At 40.6% G+C, this 19,096-nt stretch overlaps 1 long non-coding RNA gene across 2 annotated transcripts in view; it reads left to right on the forward strand.

Moving 5' to 3' along the window:
- Window positions 1–151: 151 nt before the first annotated feature.
- The window catches only part of LOC102478028 (uncharacterized), a 74,611-nt gene continuing 55,666 nt past the window's right edge, over window positions 152–19,096 (forward strand). For both annotated transcript variants that reach the window (XR_335535.3, XR_001370869.2), the window contains exons 1-2: window positions 152–188; window positions 1,012–1,124. This is a non-coding gene — a long non-coding RNA (uncharacterized LOC102478028). The remainder of the gene's footprint in view (window positions 189–1,011; window positions 1,125–19,096) is intronic.

Here is a 19,096-nt window from a genome sequence, read left to right on the forward strand (position 1 = left end):
CTGGAGGCTGAATTATCAGTGGGACCTCTTCGTTCTTGTTTCCCCCAAAATGGCTAGATCGCAGGAGCCATGGAGCTGGTTCTTGAAGAAGGGCTGTTCTCTGTGCCCAAAATCTTGAAAGGAGAGAGAGAGAGATGGAGGAGGAAAGAGAGAGACAGAAAGGATTGCAGCGTGACCATTTCTCATGGGTAGGTACTGTTTTCTCTTCTTCTCTGCCTTTGTCTAATGAGTGCACATGAAATCTAGAAAAAACTGGAGAAGTAAAAGAAGAAAGAGAGAGAAAAAGAGACGAGCCTTTGTGGTCAGGAGTAGCAGTGGAAAAACTTCATTCATAAAAATTTCAAGAAGTTTAAATATAGCTCCTAATCTGTAGTGGAAACATGCATAAATGGAAACCAACTAAGATTTTTTTTTTGTAAGGCAAAGAATATGGTGGCTAAAAGAAGAAACAACTGCTCAGTAGAGCACACTGAAGTTTGAGTGCAGGTGAAGTTTCGTCTGAGCCTCAAGAATTTTGATTCCTTTCTTTTTTGTTGCTTTCTCTCCCCTGTGGTACTCTGTCCACCTACTCAGCTTATTTTTAATTTATAGGCTGAAAACATTCAATGCATGGAATTGATAAGCAAGAACTAAGTAAGTTCAGAGTTTTGAGCCCTCTCTTACTAGTAAATATAGCTTTTATTTTACTCTAGACATATGGATTTGGATAAATCTGAGCAAAACTCAGAAGATCTTTTAAATAATGCTTCTAACTGATATTTGGAAAAAGCTACAATTTATTTAATGCTGTATTATTCTCTATTTTTCCCATAGTTTCCTTATTTAAAATATGTAGGTTTTTAAAGGTTAACAGAGTCTCTATTTCTGTGAGTTCTTCTTGATAATACTGACAACTTGGCCAGTGAGGTTTTTAAATTCATCTAACAAAAATGAAGTCTCTTCTTATTAGTATTTCCATAATGTTTCATGCATTGGGAATGTTATTTCTAAATTGAACTATTTTAATTTCAGTTGTGTTGGAGCCCCCGAAGTATTCCAAAAAATTAAATGAGAGGCCATCATGCAAGTGTTGCCCAGGAGGTGGCTAATTCCAGTCTGCGAATCAACTCTTTATCCACACCTAGGTAAAAATTTATTAGTGTCAAGTTGGATGTTAGAAGAGAATTTGGGGAGAATACCTATCAATGTGCTTTGAATTGTTTCCCTCCCCAAGTGCCCTAGCCATAGGGTAGAAGTTCTCATCTCCCACATCAAGTACTTCATGTGTTTTTGAAGCTTGGTGGACTAGAGTGTTGTGCATGTCTGATAAATTTATAGGATGAAAGACACATGAATACTCCAATAGACATGACGGTCTAAAGGACTGGAAATTCTGCCCCTCCAGGTTTTGTTGGGACAAAGGCTGGCCGAGCATTGCTGTGGACCAGAGGCAGGGAGTGCACACAGGGAACAGACCTCAGATGTGCTCAGCAACAGTGCCAGGGCTGAACAGCCCAATATCTCAGCACCTTAAGAGACCGTGTCCATCACCAGGTGGTGGTGGTGGTGGTGGAGTGAATGGGCATTGTCAAAGACCAGGAGAGGTGTGGGTGCCTGTGGAATCTTGACTAGATAAGTAGGCAGAGCATTATAGGGGATCTGCATTTGTGCCAGTGCACACATGAAGCCTGCCCTTGGGGACTCCCGTATGCCCAGGGAGGATTTTATAGCACTGCAGATTTATAGAATGACTGGTTTAAGCTGAAGACCAGAATAGCTAACATTACAAATGAATAAAGACAGGTAGAAAGTTTGCCTATAAATTGAAACAGAGTATATAGGGCACTGAAGACATACTTTGCTACTTCACAGGTGGTTTAAAATCAGCTCTGTCTCCCTCTCAGGAATGGTACAGGGCACAGAGTTAAGGGCAGGGTAAGATAAAGGACTTGTGACTGCCTTTTTTCCTGCTGGGGATAGAGCATCATACTTTAAAGAATACAGTGTTATAACAAATCCTGAAAATGCTTTTGCCTCAAATTCAATCTACTGATGGGGATGTAATAATTTGGAATTAAAAATATAAAACTTAAATGTGAGTGTTCTCTTGTAGCAGAGAACCATCTTTTGATGCACAATTCATACCACATTCTGCTTTCACGAGCAATTATGCATTAAACTATAAAAAAAGATATTATAAAATTGGACATCCTTTCTACAGCCAGGATACACTTAGCTCCATGTAGTCACAAAATTTAAATGACTCATAAATCATAAAATATAATGAGTCATGCCTACAATGCAATGAAGAAAATGTTAAAAGTCTGTAGCTCAATAATAACCAGTCTAGTTGGGTGATGTAGGCATCCAGGAGTTTTAGATTTTATTCACCCGCCTACAGGAAAGATTTTTTTAAAAAATTTTTTAACTTTTGTACTTGCCAGAGAGAAAAATTGAGAGAAAAAAGTGAGAAATCATCCCTCAGGGGGTGATGGTCACACTATAATCCCTTCTCCTCCAGTCTCCCCTTGGCATTTTGAGTATGCACACACACTTGCCCAGTATTTTTGAAGCCCCCAGGTCCAGAACTTGAACCATAGACTCAGAGTTGGCCATGCAGGATCCAGTGTCTTAACCAACATGCCCCTTGCTGGCCCAGAAAGAGTATTTATTTATTTATTAGTTTATTTTTTAAGAGACTTTTTTTTATAGGGCACGTGTGCTCACTGGAGAGACAGAGAAAGAAGACAGAGAGACAGAAAATGAAAAATCTGCCACCACCCCCCCGGGAGGATAGCCATGCCACAATCTTTTCTCCTTCATTCTCCTCTCTGGATCTTGGGCATGTATGCATGTGCACTTGGCATGAGTTTCAAGTTGCCAGGCCCGGGGCCTTGAACTGTGGTTGACTATGTGGGAGTCTAGTGAGGTAACAATTATGCCATCTGCTGGTCCCCAGGAAGAGCCTTTAAAAATGGCCCTTTTCAGATAGTAACAAGAGCACAAATAAATATCTTTTCATTTTTGTTTTAACTTGGGTTTAAAATTAAAATCCATTAAAAAAAATCTCTTCATGTAAGAATTAACAAAAAAAATTATATATATATATGTGTGTGTGTGAGTATGTTTGTAAATTAAAATTCATGGTTTTTCTCTAGCATGACTTCTTTGAAAATAATATTAATAATTATAAAAATGCTATAAAACAATGACAGCTAAAATTTCTATGTGTTAAAAACTATTCTAAGAAAACTTTACATATAAACTACTTCAATCTTCAGGCAACTTTATGAGTTTGGTAATACATATTTAACTTTACTTATTTGTTCTATGAGGATGTGAGAGAAAGATACTGAGAGAGAGAGAGAGAGAGAGAGAGAGAGAGATAGCACCTGAACAGAGAAAATGATGGAAAATGATGCCTGGTATACTCAGAAACATCTCAGGACTTGAACTAGCAACCTTCCTATATGCATCTGCATTGCAGAATGTTGCAATCTACTACTACACCACTGTTCTGCCTGGGATTGGTACACTTTTTATAGCTCCCCTATGGAAAAGGAAACTGAGGCTTAGAGAGGTTAAATAACTTTCTTAGAATGTCAAGCTTAAAAATGCCCTGTAATTTTTTTAGTATGCACAAGTTCTGCCAAGCAGAGATTCAATACTTTTCCATAAAAGGAACTGATTCAATGTTATCATTGTGCTTATGTTTAGATAAGGTAAGGTGCAATAAAACAATTATAGTGCAATGTACAAATGTGTAATGCCATCATCATTTTATGATACAGTTATAATTTCTGAGTTTAGCACCATTAGTACAGAAACTGTATGGGAAAGCAACCAAAATCCAACTACTGCCCTGTCCACCCCCCAAAAAAAGGGTAAGAGAGAATTCTTGATATTCGTTAGACTAATGTTTTCATCAGTCCCTATAAGGATGCGGGGATGACCATACTTGAACCCAAAGAATGCACTAGGGTCCAGGATTGACCTAACTGTGCCCTTCTCAGCATCGTTAACCCCTGATATGACCCACTCTTGCAGCCAGGGAGACTGAGACAGGAGCCCTGTGAAGTTAACAGTGGTGTCTCAGGCGAGGAGGGTCAGATGGATATTTGTGTTCCAGTATTTATGGGGAAAAAAGGGAGAGAAAAATGAAAACTAACCATAGGGAGATAGTGGTGGCCTATACATAGCTGGTGAAAAAATGATTTTGACACTATAAAGTATTAAGTAGGATATGAAAGTTAAAATGGGAATTAACTGATAAATGTGTATCTTATAACATGTTTAGGGCATTTCTGGAGATTGTAAGATATATTTCAGTCATAGAAGACATTATTATTTTTTTTGTACATGGCAGGTAGGTGGCAAGGTAGTTAAGGCACTGGACATTTTCACATGGCCAACCACGGTTTGAGTCCCAGACCTGATAGATTGTTTTCTCACTTTCCTTCTCTCTATGAGTCTGTCTTTCTCTGGTCAAATGAAGATGAATGAACGAATAAATAAAATTAAATAAATAATTCTTAAAAAAAAAGATGATGTACGTATGTATATAAAGGCAAAGGGGGTTGAGAAAACTTTAGTTTTCATTTGTTGAATACATATTTTGTGTCAGGCTATGTGATATGCTGGGGATTTAAAAAAAAGAAGACGAAAGAAGAAAAGAAAGGAAAAAAGAAAAGATAAGTTACTAGATTTGGATTCCTAACTCCCAGAAATCCCAGTTAGTGATTTTAGCCTTTATAGGAAACATGTAGCAAGAAATATCAGTAGATTTCAAGTGGACAATGTGGGTGAAGGTGGTGCTATCAGGAGCTTTCTTCAGTAAGGGCTTTGTTTCTTTTCTTTTCTTTTTTTTTTTTGAGAGTTTTTTTTAGCTATAGGGCGCGTGCACTCGCCAGGCAGACAGAGAGAGACAGAGAGATAGAAAGCGAGAAATCACCCCCCAGGGGGGATGACCACACCGCAATCCCTTCTCCTCCATTCTCCTCTCAGGATCTTGGGCACGCATTCATGTGCGCCTGGCATGAGTTTAAGCCGCCGGGTCCGAGACTCGAACCACTGTCGACTACATGGGAGTCCAGCGACATAACCATCACGCTAACTGCTTGTCCCAGTAAGGGCTTTGTTTCAATGCGGTGCCTCTGTTACCCGCTGAGCTTCACAGGCCCTTGGCTCAGGGTTTGATTCTGCATGGATTCCACAGGTCTTAGGGTGCTGGCATGCATCACATAATCCTGCTTCTGTCTGTCCACACATTTCTCTCTTGCCAACTGCAGGACACCCTCTTGTACATACAATGCTTTATATACAGATTTTCAGCAGCTTCGGAGTAGTGACAGACTGGTTGATGACAGTAAAAATGCAAAATCTTCCCTTCATTCAACTGCCAGATGCCGTAAGAAGCTGAGAAAGGTAGCTGGTTGCTTCCACGGAAGGAAAGAGAGGAATTAACTTGAATCTAGTCAGGAAAGCGCTCCACTAGCTGCCAGAGTCTTTGTGATTTTCAAAAGAAGTTCCCTTTATACTATTGGAGAAATTACCCCAGTCTCCCTTTTGTCATCACTGTTTATAATGTGACCTCAAGCTTCGAGGGGCCACTCTGCAGTGTAAAACTGCAACGTTAAAGCCTGCAGCTTGTGCAGACCTGCTTTACTTGACTCCATTTGGAAAGACAGGCTGTTACTGGGCAAGGCTGCTAGGTCAAAGAGGAGGCAACAGACTTGAAATGCCTTGTTTAGTCAAAACCACTCTGTTAGAACAGCCCTTCTTCAAGAGGCAGACAGCTCCATGGCTCCTGGGATCTAGCCATTTGGGGAGAAAGGAAGATGTCCCACTGATAACTGGGCCTCCAGCATCCAAAACTCGCGTGAACAGCCCTTCTTCAAGAGGCAGACAGCTCCATGGCTCCTGGGATCTAGCCATTTGGGGAGAAAGGAAGATGTCCCACTGATAACTGGGCCTCCAGCATCCAAAACTCGCGTGAACAGCCCTTCTTCAAGAGGCAGACAGCTCCATGGCTCCTGGGATCTAGCCATTTGGGGAGAAAGGAAGATGTCCCACTGATAACTGGGCCTCCAGCATCCAAAACTCGCGTGAACAGCCCTTCTTCAAGAGGCAGACAGCTCCATGGCTCCTGGGATCTAGCCATTTGGGGAGAAAGGAAGATGTCCCACTGATAACTGGGCCTCCAGCATCCAAAACTCGCGTGAACAGCCCTTCTTCAAGAGGCAGACAGCTCCATGGCTCCTGGGATCTAGCCATTTGGGGAGAAAGGAAGATGTCCCACTGATAACTGGGCCTCCAGCATCCAAAACTCGCGTGAACAGCCCTTCTTCAAGAGGCAGACAGCTCCATGGCTCCTGGGATCTAGCCATTTGGGGAGAAAGGAAGATGTCCCACTGATAACTGGGCCTCCAGCATCCAAAACTCGCGTGAACAGCCCTTCTTCAAGAGGCAGACAGCTCCATGGCTCCTGGGATCTAGCCATTTGGGGAGAAAGGAAGATGTCCCACTGATAACTGGGCCTCCAGCATCCAAAACTCGCGTGAACAGCCCTTCTTCAAGAGGCAGACAGCTCCATGGCTCCTGGGATCTAGCCATTTGGGGAGAAAGGAAGATGTCCCACTGATAACTGGGCCTCCAGCATCCAAAACTCGCGTGAACAGCCCTTCTTCAAGAGGCAGACAGCTCCATGGCTCCTGGGATCTAGCCATTTGGGGAGAAAGGAAGATGTCCCACTGATAACTGGGCCTCCAGCATCCAAAACTCGCGTGAACAGCCCTTCTTCAAGAGGCAGACAGCTCCATGGCTCCTGGGATCTAGCCATTTGGGGAGAAAGGAAGATGTCCCACTGATAACTGGGCCTCCAGCATCCAAAACTCGCGTGAACAGCCCTTCTTCAAGAGGCAGACAGCTCCATGGCTCCTGGGATCTAGCCATTTGGGGAGAAAGGAAGATGTCCCACTGATAACTGGGCCTCCAGCATCCAAAACTCGCGTGAACAGCCCTTCTTCAAGAGGCAGACAGCTCCATGGCTCCTGGGATCTAGCCATTTGGGGAGAAAGGAAGATGTCCCACTGATAACTGGGCCTCCAGCATCCAAAACTCGCGTGAACAGCCCTTCTTCAAGAGGCAGACAGCTCCATGGCTCCTGGGATCTAGCCATTTGGGGAGAAAGGAAGATGTCCCACTGATAACTGGGCCTCCAGCATCCAAAACTCGCGTGAACAGCCCTTCTTCAAGAGGCAGACAGCTCCATGGCTCCTGGGATCTAGCCATTTGGGGAGAAAGGAAGATGTCCCACTGATAACTGGGCCTCCAGCATCCAAAACTCGCGTGAACAGCCCTTCTTCAAGAGGCAGACAGCTCCATGGCTCCTGGGATCTAGCCATTTGGGGAGAAAGGAAGATGTCCCACTGATAACTGGGCCTCCAGCATCCAAAACTCGCGTGAACAGCCCTTCTTCAAGAGGCAGACAGCTCCATGGCTCCTGGGATCTAGCCATTTGGGGAGAAAGGAAGATGTCCCACTGATAACTGGGCCTCCAGCATCCAAAACTCGCGTGAACAGCCCTTCTTCAAGAGGCAGACAGCTCCATGGCTCCTGGGATCTAGCCATTTGGGGAGAAAGGAAGATGTCCCACTGATAACTGGGCCTCCAGCATCCAAAACTCGCGTGAACAGCCCTTCTTCAAGAGGCAGACAGCTCCATGGCTCCTGGGATCTAGCCATTTGGGGAGAAAGGAAGATGTCCCACTGATAACTGGGCCTCCAGCATCCAAAACTCGCGTGAACAGCCCTTCTTCAAGAGGCAGACAGCTCCATGGCTCCTGGGATCTAGCCATTTGGGGAGAAAGGAAGATGTCCCACTGATAACTGGGCCTCCAGCATCCAAAACTCGCGTGAACAGCCCTTCTTCAAGAGGCAGACAGCTCCATGGCTCCTGGGATCTAGCCATTTGGGGAGAAAGGAAGATGTCCCACTGATAACTGGGCCTCCAGCATCCAAAACTCGCGTGAACAGCCCTTCTTCAAGAGGCAGACAGCTCCATGGCTCCTGGGATCTAGCCATTTGGGGAGAAAGGAAGATGTCCCACTGATAACTGGGCCTCCAGCATCCAAAACTCGCGTGAACAGCCCTTCTTCAAGAGGCAGACAGCTCCATGGCTCCTGGGATCTAGCCATTTGGGGAGAAAGGAAGATGTCCCACTGATAACTGGGCCTCCAGCATCCAAAACTCGCGTGAACAGCCCTTCTTCAAGAGGCAGACAGCTCCATGGCTCCTGGGATCTAGCCATTTGGGGAGAAAGGAAGATGTCCCACTGATAACTGGGCCTCCAGCATCCAAAACTCGCGTGAACAGCCCTTCTTCAAGAGGCAGACAGCTCCATGGCTCCTGGGATCTAGCCATTTGGGGAGAAAGGAAGATGTCCCACTGATAACTGGGCCTCCAGCATCCAAAACTCGCGTGAACAGCCCTTCTTCAAGAGGCAGACAGCTCCATGGCTCCTGGGATCTAGCCATTTGGGGAGAAAGGAAGATGTCCCACTGATAACTGGGCCTCCAGCATCCAAAACTCGCGTGAACAGCCCTTCTTCAAGAGGCAGACAGCTCCATGGCTCCTGGGATCTAGCCATTTGGGGAGAAAGGAAGATGTCCCACTGATAACTGGGCCTCCAGCATCCAAAACTCGCGTGGTAGGAAGATCCCTTTCAAGTCTCCTGTCTCTATCTGCCTTTGTCTCTCTCTACGTCTGTCTCTGTCCTCTCTCTCGCTCTCGCTCTCTCTTTTTTTTATTTTTTTATTATTTTTTTTTTTTTTCTTTTTTAAATTTAAAAAAAAAAACCAAAAAAACCACTCTGTTAATTGTTCCATGACTTGGTACTTGAGTGTCAAGCTGTCTGTCAAAAATCAGTTGCTTTTAGCTCTTTAATTACTGAGATCACTCTTCTAGAAAACAATATCATGAACTGCTTTTACCATCAAGGAGAAGCACCTCAAAATTTTCAATAGGAATACAAAAGAGTCCAGTGCTGTACATGGGTTTAACTAGTAACAAAATAAATGTAGGAAAAACCAGGTAGCTATTGATTTTGCTTCTGTTCCTCATTGCTTCTGCTCATTATCCATTCTGCAGCTCTCCTATCCTCTGCATGGCTCACAAGTTAATAAAACAATACTTATTTAAAACAGGGAGTAATATTGAAAGTATATATATATATATATATAAATGTGGTTTTCAAATTAAGTAAAATTAATGATCTCATATTTAAACTTTTACAGAGAAAAGACAGAAAATCATAAATGTGTTACATGTACTCTGTCTTAGCCTCCCTGCAAAAAGCTTCCTATTATTTACCTATACTGTTTTGTGGCTTTTTTAATTTTAATTTTTTTCTTTTGCCACAGGGTGTGTGCACTTGCTGAAGAGACAGAGAGACAGAGAGAAAGTGAGACATCATTTTTGGGACTACCTGAATGAGCCAGGCACGCCTGTGTGTGTGCACGTGATCCTGGCTGGCTGAAGGGTCCTGGCATAAGCACTGTTTGGGGTGCCAGTGTGCTGTCTTCTCTCTCTCTCTCTCAGGAAATAAATAAATAAACTTTAAACACAGTTGGCATTTTCAAGTGAGCTTTATATTTATTTTCTGGCATGCACTTTTATCTAAATTATCATCCACAAATGTTGCCTCTTTCTTCCTTCGTTCTATTTCATTTCAAGTTTTCCAGATACCCTCTCATGAATGTCCAATGAAGGATCAAGCTAATTAACGCATATTATCAGAAAGCCCACTCACTTATTCATCCACTTACTATTTTCCAGGCACAGTGTCTGGCTCAAGAGCATTGCTGGCCTGAGGCTAACGGTTCATTGCCGATACTTTTGTATCTTGAAGGTTTTCTCTTTAGACTTTAGGTTATCACCCTACTGTATTCTGATGTGGAATGATATTGGTGAGAGTGTGTCTGAAGACAATTTAAATTTTGTTCCTATGGGTGATTCAGGTCACATGTATGTGTACCCAAATAATTTGTTTTCCACTTATTTTTGAAGTTCAATAATTTCACTAGAACATGTGTTGGTAGTTATCATTCTATATAAATTATTTTTGTTCTGGAATACAATGTATTTTATTAATTTATAAGTTCAACTTTTTTATTGCTAGGAAACTTATAGGGACTAGCAGCTGGTGTAATGGTTATGTTGCTAGACTCCCACAGAGTTGACCACAGTTCAAGTCCTGGACCCAGCGACTTAAAACCAATGCCGGGCACATGTGCGTGCATGCCAAAAATCCCGAGAGGAGAATGGAGGAAAAGAAATTGCATCCTGGCCATCCTCCCTGTGTGTGTGTGTGTGTGTGTGTGTGTGTGTGTGTGATTTCTTGCTTTCTATCTCTCTGACTCTCTCTGTTTCTCTGGTGAGTGCATGCGCCTTATAGCAAAAATATCTCTTAAAAAAACTTATAAATTTATATTTTCATATGTACTTCCCTCTCAGAAAGTTTATTTTATTCTTTTTTTTTTTTTTGAGAAGTTTTTCACTATAGGGAGCATGTGCAGTTTCAAAAGAAAAAAAAAAAAAGCTGAAATCAAGATCTATTCATTCTCTTGCAGTTTTAGTCTAGTGACTGGCACATCCTCCAAATCTTGAGATACAGGATTTATTACATGGTATAATCTATTTGTATGGAAGTTAAGAAAAGGTTAATTCCCCTTCCCCCCTTTATTTGTGGCCATATAAAGTATATTAATATCACAACTAGCAAACTTTTCTTTTTTTTTTTTTGGAGAGGTTTTTGCTATAGGGCATGTGTGCTCGCCAGACAGACAGAGAGAGACAAAGAGACAGAAAGCGAGAAATCACCCCCCAGGGGGGATGGCCACACCGCAATCCCTTCTCCTCCATTCTCCTCTCGGGATCTTGGGCATGCATGCACATGCAGCCAGCGTGAGTTTCAGCCACTGGGTCCGGGACGCGAACCGTGGTCGACTACGTGGGAGTCCAGCGACATAGCCATTACGCTAACTGCTGGTTCCCAGAAAGTTTATTTTATTCTTCAGGAGTAGTTATATTCATGATACATCACCTTTTTCTTTCATATCTCATATTTTCTCTGTAAATCTTTACATTTATATTTTTCTTCTTCATTCTCTTTTCATCCTATATAAATGTTGCCTTATATTGTTAAGGTTTTTCTTTGTCCTTTTTTTTAAACAGAATTCTGTTATCTCGTATTTTATGTCTTCTTGTTTCATCATTACTAACTTTAGTTATTCTATTTCCGGTATGTTAAGTTACTCAAATTGGTGGAAGCATACTGTTCTCTAGTAATATTTTTCTTCCTTTGTAGTTTATTGTGTTTTTTTTCTAAAGGTCCCTGACTCATTTTAAAATTTGCTCCTTCCATCTACATGTGATGAGTTTTAACAAGACCATTTAATTATAGAATAGTGGTTGGAAAGGTGAGGGGCACAGGTTCCTCCGTAGCAGAGATTCTCTCAAATTCACACAAAACTTTCTTATAACGTAGAGCTCCATGCATTAGATGAACCGTTTCTCTTTCTTTAGCCAGCAGGATTTGCAGCTGTGGCCATTCTGGCTGCACAGAATCTCTTCCCCAAATAGAAGGATTCCCTTGAAAACAGCAGGGAAGAATCTAACACTAGTTCTCACATTATGTGTTTATTGTTCCTAATTCTGGGTTTTCCTCCCAATGTGTGCCATCTCCTGTGGACAGCTTTGTACTGATGACTTGAGATCAGACTTTCTTCATTCTAGTCATCTTTTGAAACTCATTTTGCTTCACTGTATTTGAGATAGTTTCTCATACATTGCAGTATGTGTTATAAATATCTTCCATTTCTCATAAGATGTAAGATTTATTTCTGTGTCTTATTCTCCTTTTCAAGAGAAGAAGACAACGGGACCATTTTATCCACCACTTATAAATTAAAAACGAAATGTACATTTAGATCTAAACTATGCCGAGAAATATTCCCCCTGAAGGCAGAAAGATTCCCTCCATCTCCCATTTACTAAGATTAGATTTCAAGTCCAGTTTGAATGTATGTATTTATATTCAGTTGGAAAATACACACACACACACACACACACACACACACACACACACAAAGTCTTTGTAGCAGATAAATGCCAATAGCTAATTTGGACAATAAAAATGCTGGCATTGAGCATACAATGGGTTTAACACTAACTGGATTTTCATGGTAGATATGTTAAGGAATTTGAAGATCAGCCTTGTGAAAGTAGCCGTTAAGCAAATTCAACTGCAAGTAAAAAAGGCAGTTGGTGGACCAACAGATGGTGTAATGGTTACATTGCTGAAATCCCATGTAGTCAGCTGTGGTTCGAGTCCTGGACCTGGAAGCTTAAAATTCATGCCAGGTGTATATGTGTGTGTGCCCAAAGTCCCAAGAGGAGAATAGAGGAGAAAGGACTGTGGCATAGTCATCCCCCCTGGGGGGTGATTTCTCGCTTTTTGTCTGTCTGTCTTTCCAGCAAGCTCACACACCCTATAACAAAATTCTCTCTCTAAAAAAAAGTCAGTTAGTACTCTTAGGTTTATGTATTGCCATGAAATGACAGCAAAGTAGGTGCATCATTTCCTGCAGAGGTAAAGGACTTTATTTTTCATTAGGCCTTTATAGGCATTTGTAATGTAAGGATCATATAGGTAGCAATATTCTGAGACCGATGTGAATTCGCTTTGGAATTTCAATTTCATTTATGCCACAGGAAATTTTCCTCTGTTGTGATGGCAGCTTGGTATTATATCACATACCTGTGATGAATGAAAATAGAAAAATGAAATTTAAGGCAAATACTGTGTGTTTTTGTTTCTTCTATTTATGCATAGGCTTGGACATTAGTGACACTGGCCGTGTTGTGACTAGATCAAGTGCTTTGTTCAAGATCTATGGGAGAGAATGAAGGAAATAAAACGAAGAAGATAAAAAAAGATACATGCTCATTTATACACCTTGAACATAATTAACAAGATGGCTTTCTATTTCGGAAAGTTATTCCTTAGTGAGCACCTTACGTGTTTGGATTTCACGTGGTTATCTCAACAAACTTTTCTTTGAAATGTTCCTCTTTACCATCAACGGGGTAAAATTTTCTTGATAGGGTGGTTCATACCTACCATGAAATTTCTACGAGAAGATCAAAGTTCAAAGGGTATCTCATCAAGTCCATGGTATGGTTTTTCAAGGATCTGCTTTCACCATTCTCAGATTATTGTGAGAAGGATTTTAGACAAAAACACACCCCAAAGAAATACTGTCTGGGGACAAGTTGTCCCAGGAGACTAGTAACAGGTGATGTGGAAACTTTATCCTCAAGGTCAAGAGCTCTATTCTATCCTCGATCAGTAGTGCCTAGGAAGTCTTTAGAGTACAAATGCCGGTCAGTTTGTGAAAAGCAAAAGAAAGATGTTTGACCCTGCTCTTTATTTTATTATTGTTAATATTATTGTCATTTACATTTTGTCATTTACGTCCTTACAGAGTACATAGAAATTTTTCCCAGCACAAATACAGTATGTATTAGTCTAGACCAACCCTGTTTTTAAAAGTGTGTCACAATTTTCAATTTAAAAATAAAAGGGGATTTATACACATACATACACATGCATAAGCATACAAACACACACATTCACACATGTGTAGGGGTAGAAATAGAAGAATGTTTACAGAAATGTTTGAAGTGTTTCTGAACAGTACCACTACAGGTACTTTCAAATTTCTTTGTTTTAAAATTTTGCTATAGGGCACATGCACTCATCAGGGAGAGACAGAGAAAGAAAAAGAAAGGGAAGCGAGAAAGCACCGTAACAAGGGGGAATGGCCATACTGCCATCTCTTCCCCTCCAACCTCTTTTCAGGATTTTGGGCACACATACACACACACACTTCCATGTTTTTTAAGCTGCTGGGTTTGTAGTGTGAACCGCACAGCTGGCCATGTGGAATTTGGCTATTGGCGATTCTGGGTTGTAGGTATCTGCAGTGCTTTATCTAGGATATGCAAAGAACAAAAAACAAATCATTACCATGAGGCTCTTCAGAAATCCCCAGCCTGTCTGACTTTCTCTTTTACCTTTCAGTCCATGTTTGTTTATGACATTAGGTCCAGAAATTTTTTAGCTGTTTGAGGAAACACTAGGAAATAATAGGGCTTTTCTATGTTGGCCAAAACCAGAAATACTGGTATTCACTCATTGGTGTGTTTTATAATATTATTCTACTTGGTGACAGGTAATGTTGAATTATGTTATCTGTCTGTTCCTCTATGCATCTATTTATTCTTCCTTCAGACTATTTTTTGTTCACAATACCCTTGGTATGCGTTAGGTGTGAGGTGCTATTCTGGAGGCATCCTGGAGCATGAGATGGGCTATAGTTAGACTGTGTCCCTTGCCCAAACTCATGCTAGCCTTTGATGCCCCAAGTAGTGGGAGGTGTTTAGAATATGGTGACAGATCTTTCATGAATAACTTAATGTTGTCTCCTTGGAAGGAGAGAGTTCTCACTGGATTAGTTCCCACAAGAGTTAAAATTTGAAGCAAGGCTGGCTACTTTCCCATGTCTCTCTCTCTCTCTCTTCTTTTGAGAGGTTTTTGCTATAGGGTGCTCACCAGAAAGACAAAGAGAGATAGAGAGACAGAAAGTGAGAAATCACTCCCCAGGGGACATGGCCACCCCACAATCTCTTCTCCATTCTCCTCTTGGGATCTTGAGCACACACGCGCACGTGCCCGGCGTGAGTTTAAGCCACTGAGTTCAGGATTTGAACCGCGGTCGACTACACGGGAGTTCAGCAACATAGCCATTACGCTATCTGCTGGTCCCCCATGTCTCTCTTTTTGCACTCCCCTACTGGGCTTTCCACTTCTTGGCTATATGAGGTGAAGCAGCACCTGGCCTTCAGCCCTCACTGGAAGCTGAGCAGAGCCATTGGACTTTGCAGACCCTGTAACTATGAGTAAATAAGACCTTTTCTTTATGAATCACCCAGTCTCAGATATAATGTTACAGTTACGAAATGGACCAAGATGGGCAGAAAACACTATCAACTCTACTCAACCCCTGAATAAGTTGACACTTTATTATGGAAGGCAGCATGATAAAAAATTAATTGTATTCCAAATGGGAGGACAGAAGACAAGTAATTATTCTATTTGTTTATATGCATAACATCTGAACACTAAACATTTTCTTGGAACACAAGGTTATTTGCAAAATATAAATAGGTGGCAGAAAGAATTGATGGGAAATGTTCGAAGGCCTCCTCACTCACTGGTTATGGCGGTGGTTATGTAGATGTATGTCATAATTTTTTAGCATTAAGAGATTCACTAGAGTCATCCCCATTTCACTCCCTGCTTCCAGCTCTGGGAGTGTTATTTTGTAGTGCTCTGAAAACTCTGAAATACTGTTTACACTATTACAGTGAGGATTGCAACCTATAAACATTATTCACAAGGTGACCTGTTACCAATTTATCCTGGCTAGTGATTTTTCATTTTCTTCACTAGCAGATTTTCTGTTGTAGCTTTGGTGTCTCCCAAAGCATGAGCACAGAGGGATCACCTTACTTACTGTACTCCAGCGACAGCTGCCACCAGTCACAGACAATTACGAACTCCCAGGCCAGATATACTAAGTCAACCAGAGTGTTATAAATTGTCGGTGTGAATTGGCCAGGGGCCCCCAGCTATGTCTGCAGCAGAGCCAAAAATAAAACTCCTGATTCTTCCCATACGACTGCCCTGCTGCCCTGCCTCTCTGAGTCGAAGGCTCAATTGCCTGCCTGGGTGTCTCCCTTTGCTATTCTTTTCAGCTGTCTCTTCTAATCTTCTCTTCAGCTTCAGTAACAATTTCCAGTTTTTTCCTGACCTTATTAACAGGTGGTCCCAAAGATACGATATGTGTCATTACGCTTTGGAATTAGATGTCTTCTTAATTTGTTCTCATTCTTGCTGTTGTGTGGGTAACATACACGTGCATACCCGCACAAATGCACTCCCCCCCCCCAACTTCTTTATATGCATTATGTGAAAGTCTTACCCTTGGGTTAAATTCTGAAAAGACTTAGTCACTGAAGGTAGTCTTTAAAATATTCTATGACAAAAAGTTTACTTACTATAATTCCTTCTTAGAGAATCATAGGCACATGTGTACTATCTTTAAAAAATTGTACTCTTAGTACTATTAAAGTGTTATACTTTAACCTCGTATTGTTCAAAATTACTTGACTAAGAGTAATTCTTATACTTCATAAGATTTTTTTCTTATTAGAGATTAGTTATATGCAGAGTAGCATGTTGATCTTGCTTAGTTTGTCTTATTTAGTTTGATCTTATTTTTATTTGTCGATGACAAAGACTGTCAAAGGTCTATATGACTCATAACCCTTTATCAGGAGAGAAAACATTTAATCACTGGCAATTTATTTCCTTTCTCAGTCAATTTTTGTGAGTTCTGATGAATCCATCAATCTGTACTCTGCCCCTGTAAATCATTTTTGCCTGTGTCATATAAATGGAATTATACACATGCACTCTTTCATGTCTAGCTTCTTTTTGTCAGCATATTGTTTTTAAGCTTCAGTCTTTATAGCATATTTCATGTTGTAGCATATTTCTGTAGTCAGTAGTTCCATCCTTCTTCTTCTTCTTTTTTTCAGAGGTTTTGGCTCATGGTGCATATGCTCATTGAGAGACAGACACTGAGAAGGAAAGTTAGAAGTAACCCCCCAGAGATAGCCATGCTGTAATCTCTTCTCTTCCATTCTCCTCCCGGGATCTTGGGCATATACCCACATGTCCCTGGCATGAATTTCAAGCCACTAGGTCCAGAAATTGAACCACAGTCTACCATGTGTGAGTCCAGCAACATAACCGCTACATCTGCTGGTCCTCAATCTTTTTTTCTTTCTCAGCAGTATTTCATTGTATACTTCAGTTGGTTTATTAATTTTTCTCTTGGTGAACCCAGTCTTGTGTGCACTTTTTAACTATTATAAATCAGTATGAATATTCCACAAACTTCCTGCAAACATAAGCTTTCATTTTCTTTTCTTTCCTTTCCTTTGCATGAATCTTTAGGAGTAAAGTCAATGAGTCATAGAGTAAATACGTTTTAACTTTTTAGAAAACTGCACATCTGTTATCCCAATTGGTTGTACCATTTTATACTTCCATGGAACATATGAGGATTTCTGACAATAAGGAATTTTTGTCAGTCTCTTGGTAACAGACTGAGAGGTGTAATGTGAATGGGCTGATTTTAGATATTATAGAAATAGGTAGAGTCAAAAGAGTTGAGGAAAATAGGAGTTTACTGTTTTAAGGATATGTTTCAGAGAAATTTAGCTTTGTGCCTTACATTTGTTCTGCTCATAACTCAATTTTTCTTAATTGATCTCTGGTGGGTGAAAGATTTTAACTATTTCTTCGTATTTTGTATAGCATATCCATACACTTCTAGTGCAAAATGTTCGATTAAATTATAAACCTGGTTCAGAATTTCTAGTTGAACTTATTTCTGTATAGTAGAACAGGTAGTTACTCTAGAAATGTATAGCATACTTCTAAATTAAAATAACAGGTACAGGGCTGGCAAGAGGCATGGTGGTTGAGGACACTGGATTCCCACATGTCTGATGGTGGTTCAAATCCCAGACCTGGCAGTTTGATTTCTCACTTCCCCTACCCCATCTCTCTTAACTGTCTCTCTCTAGTAAAATTAGGATAAATAAATATAGTGAAATAAAATAATAAAAGAAAAAGGTATTGAGTGGCAAAAAGAAATATTAAAAACAGGAATTATTTTTGAGTTTTATACAGTAAAGCTAGAATTGTGTAAACATAATTTAAATCTGCACTATTTGCAGTGAAGTTTGGCTAATAATATTCCAGGATGTTCTAGAGAAAAATTTTAAAATATATGATTTGGAATGTCATTTATTTACAAAAAGTAATCACATGTTTATGTTTTGGTTGAGAGAATGCCTGGTTACACAGGGAATAAGTCCATTGATTCTTTGGGGATGAGCAGACAGAATGAGTAATCAAGAATGACTCTTGATCACTGGGTTACTCACATCAACTTCACTTGGCTTCTGAAGTTTTCCAAACATTCTATAGCATGTTTTCTCTTCATAGGTGCATATAATGATAAGATGGGAAGGATCTTAAAAACATTTAGTCAAAATTTATTCAATGCTTGATTTTCTCTAAACCATCTTCTCCAGTTGTTGTGTAACTTTACCGATGGAAGAAGGATTTGGAATGGGAAAAGAGTAGGTCTATATATTTATGAATTGGAAATGAGTTTTGCCATTCTATTTACAGTCATATCAGTCATGTTTACCCTTTTCTTCCAATATAAAAGAGAACATGGATTTGTGTGATGATAAAAGGCACATTTCCTACCTGGTACTGAGGCTCATAATGAAGGGGAAGCTATTTGATGCTTGTCAAAGTCAAAGCAGAGGGCTAGCCAGTAGTACAATGGTAATGCAACACTTCAAGATGTTGAACCCAAACGGGAAGGTCCTAGGTTCACCTGCACAGCCTCTCTGTATATGCTGTGTGTGTGTGTGTGTGTGTGTGTGTGTGTGTGTGTGTGAGAGAGAGAGAGAGAGAGAGACAGTGATCCAGGTTGGCTTAGGTCTGCGTGTAAAACAATGTGAAGACTTTCCTAGAGGTGCCTGTCTCTTTGTCCTCTTCTCCATGTCTCTCTATCTCTCTTATAGAAGACAGATTAAAAAAATAAAAGAGTAGAACTCACAGATTAGTACAGCTGGAAAACACCATGGTATCTGTATAGTTTAAGATCACAATGTCACAACCTTCTTTTATCACATTAGATTGAGTCAGTTTCCTATTGACACAATTGATCATAGCCCTTTCTCCAATTCTCTTACAGTGTGTCAGATTATTATCTATTATTCTAGCTTGCTATTTAAATGTTTTTTTCATTGTAAAGTATTTTCACCTTGTGGAGAGCAGATGATTATTTTAGGAATCATGATTTTGATATTCTCTCACCAACCTAAACTAGCGATACTCCAAA

Source organism: Tupaia chinensis, unplaced genomic scaffold (genome assembly GCF_000334495.1).
Source record: "Tupaia chinensis unplaced genomic scaffold, TupChi_1.0 Scaffold000437_1, whole genome shotgun sequence".
Taxonomy (NCBI): domain Eukaryota; kingdom Metazoa; phylum Chordata; class Mammalia; order Scandentia; family Tupaiidae; genus Tupaia; species Tupaia belangeri.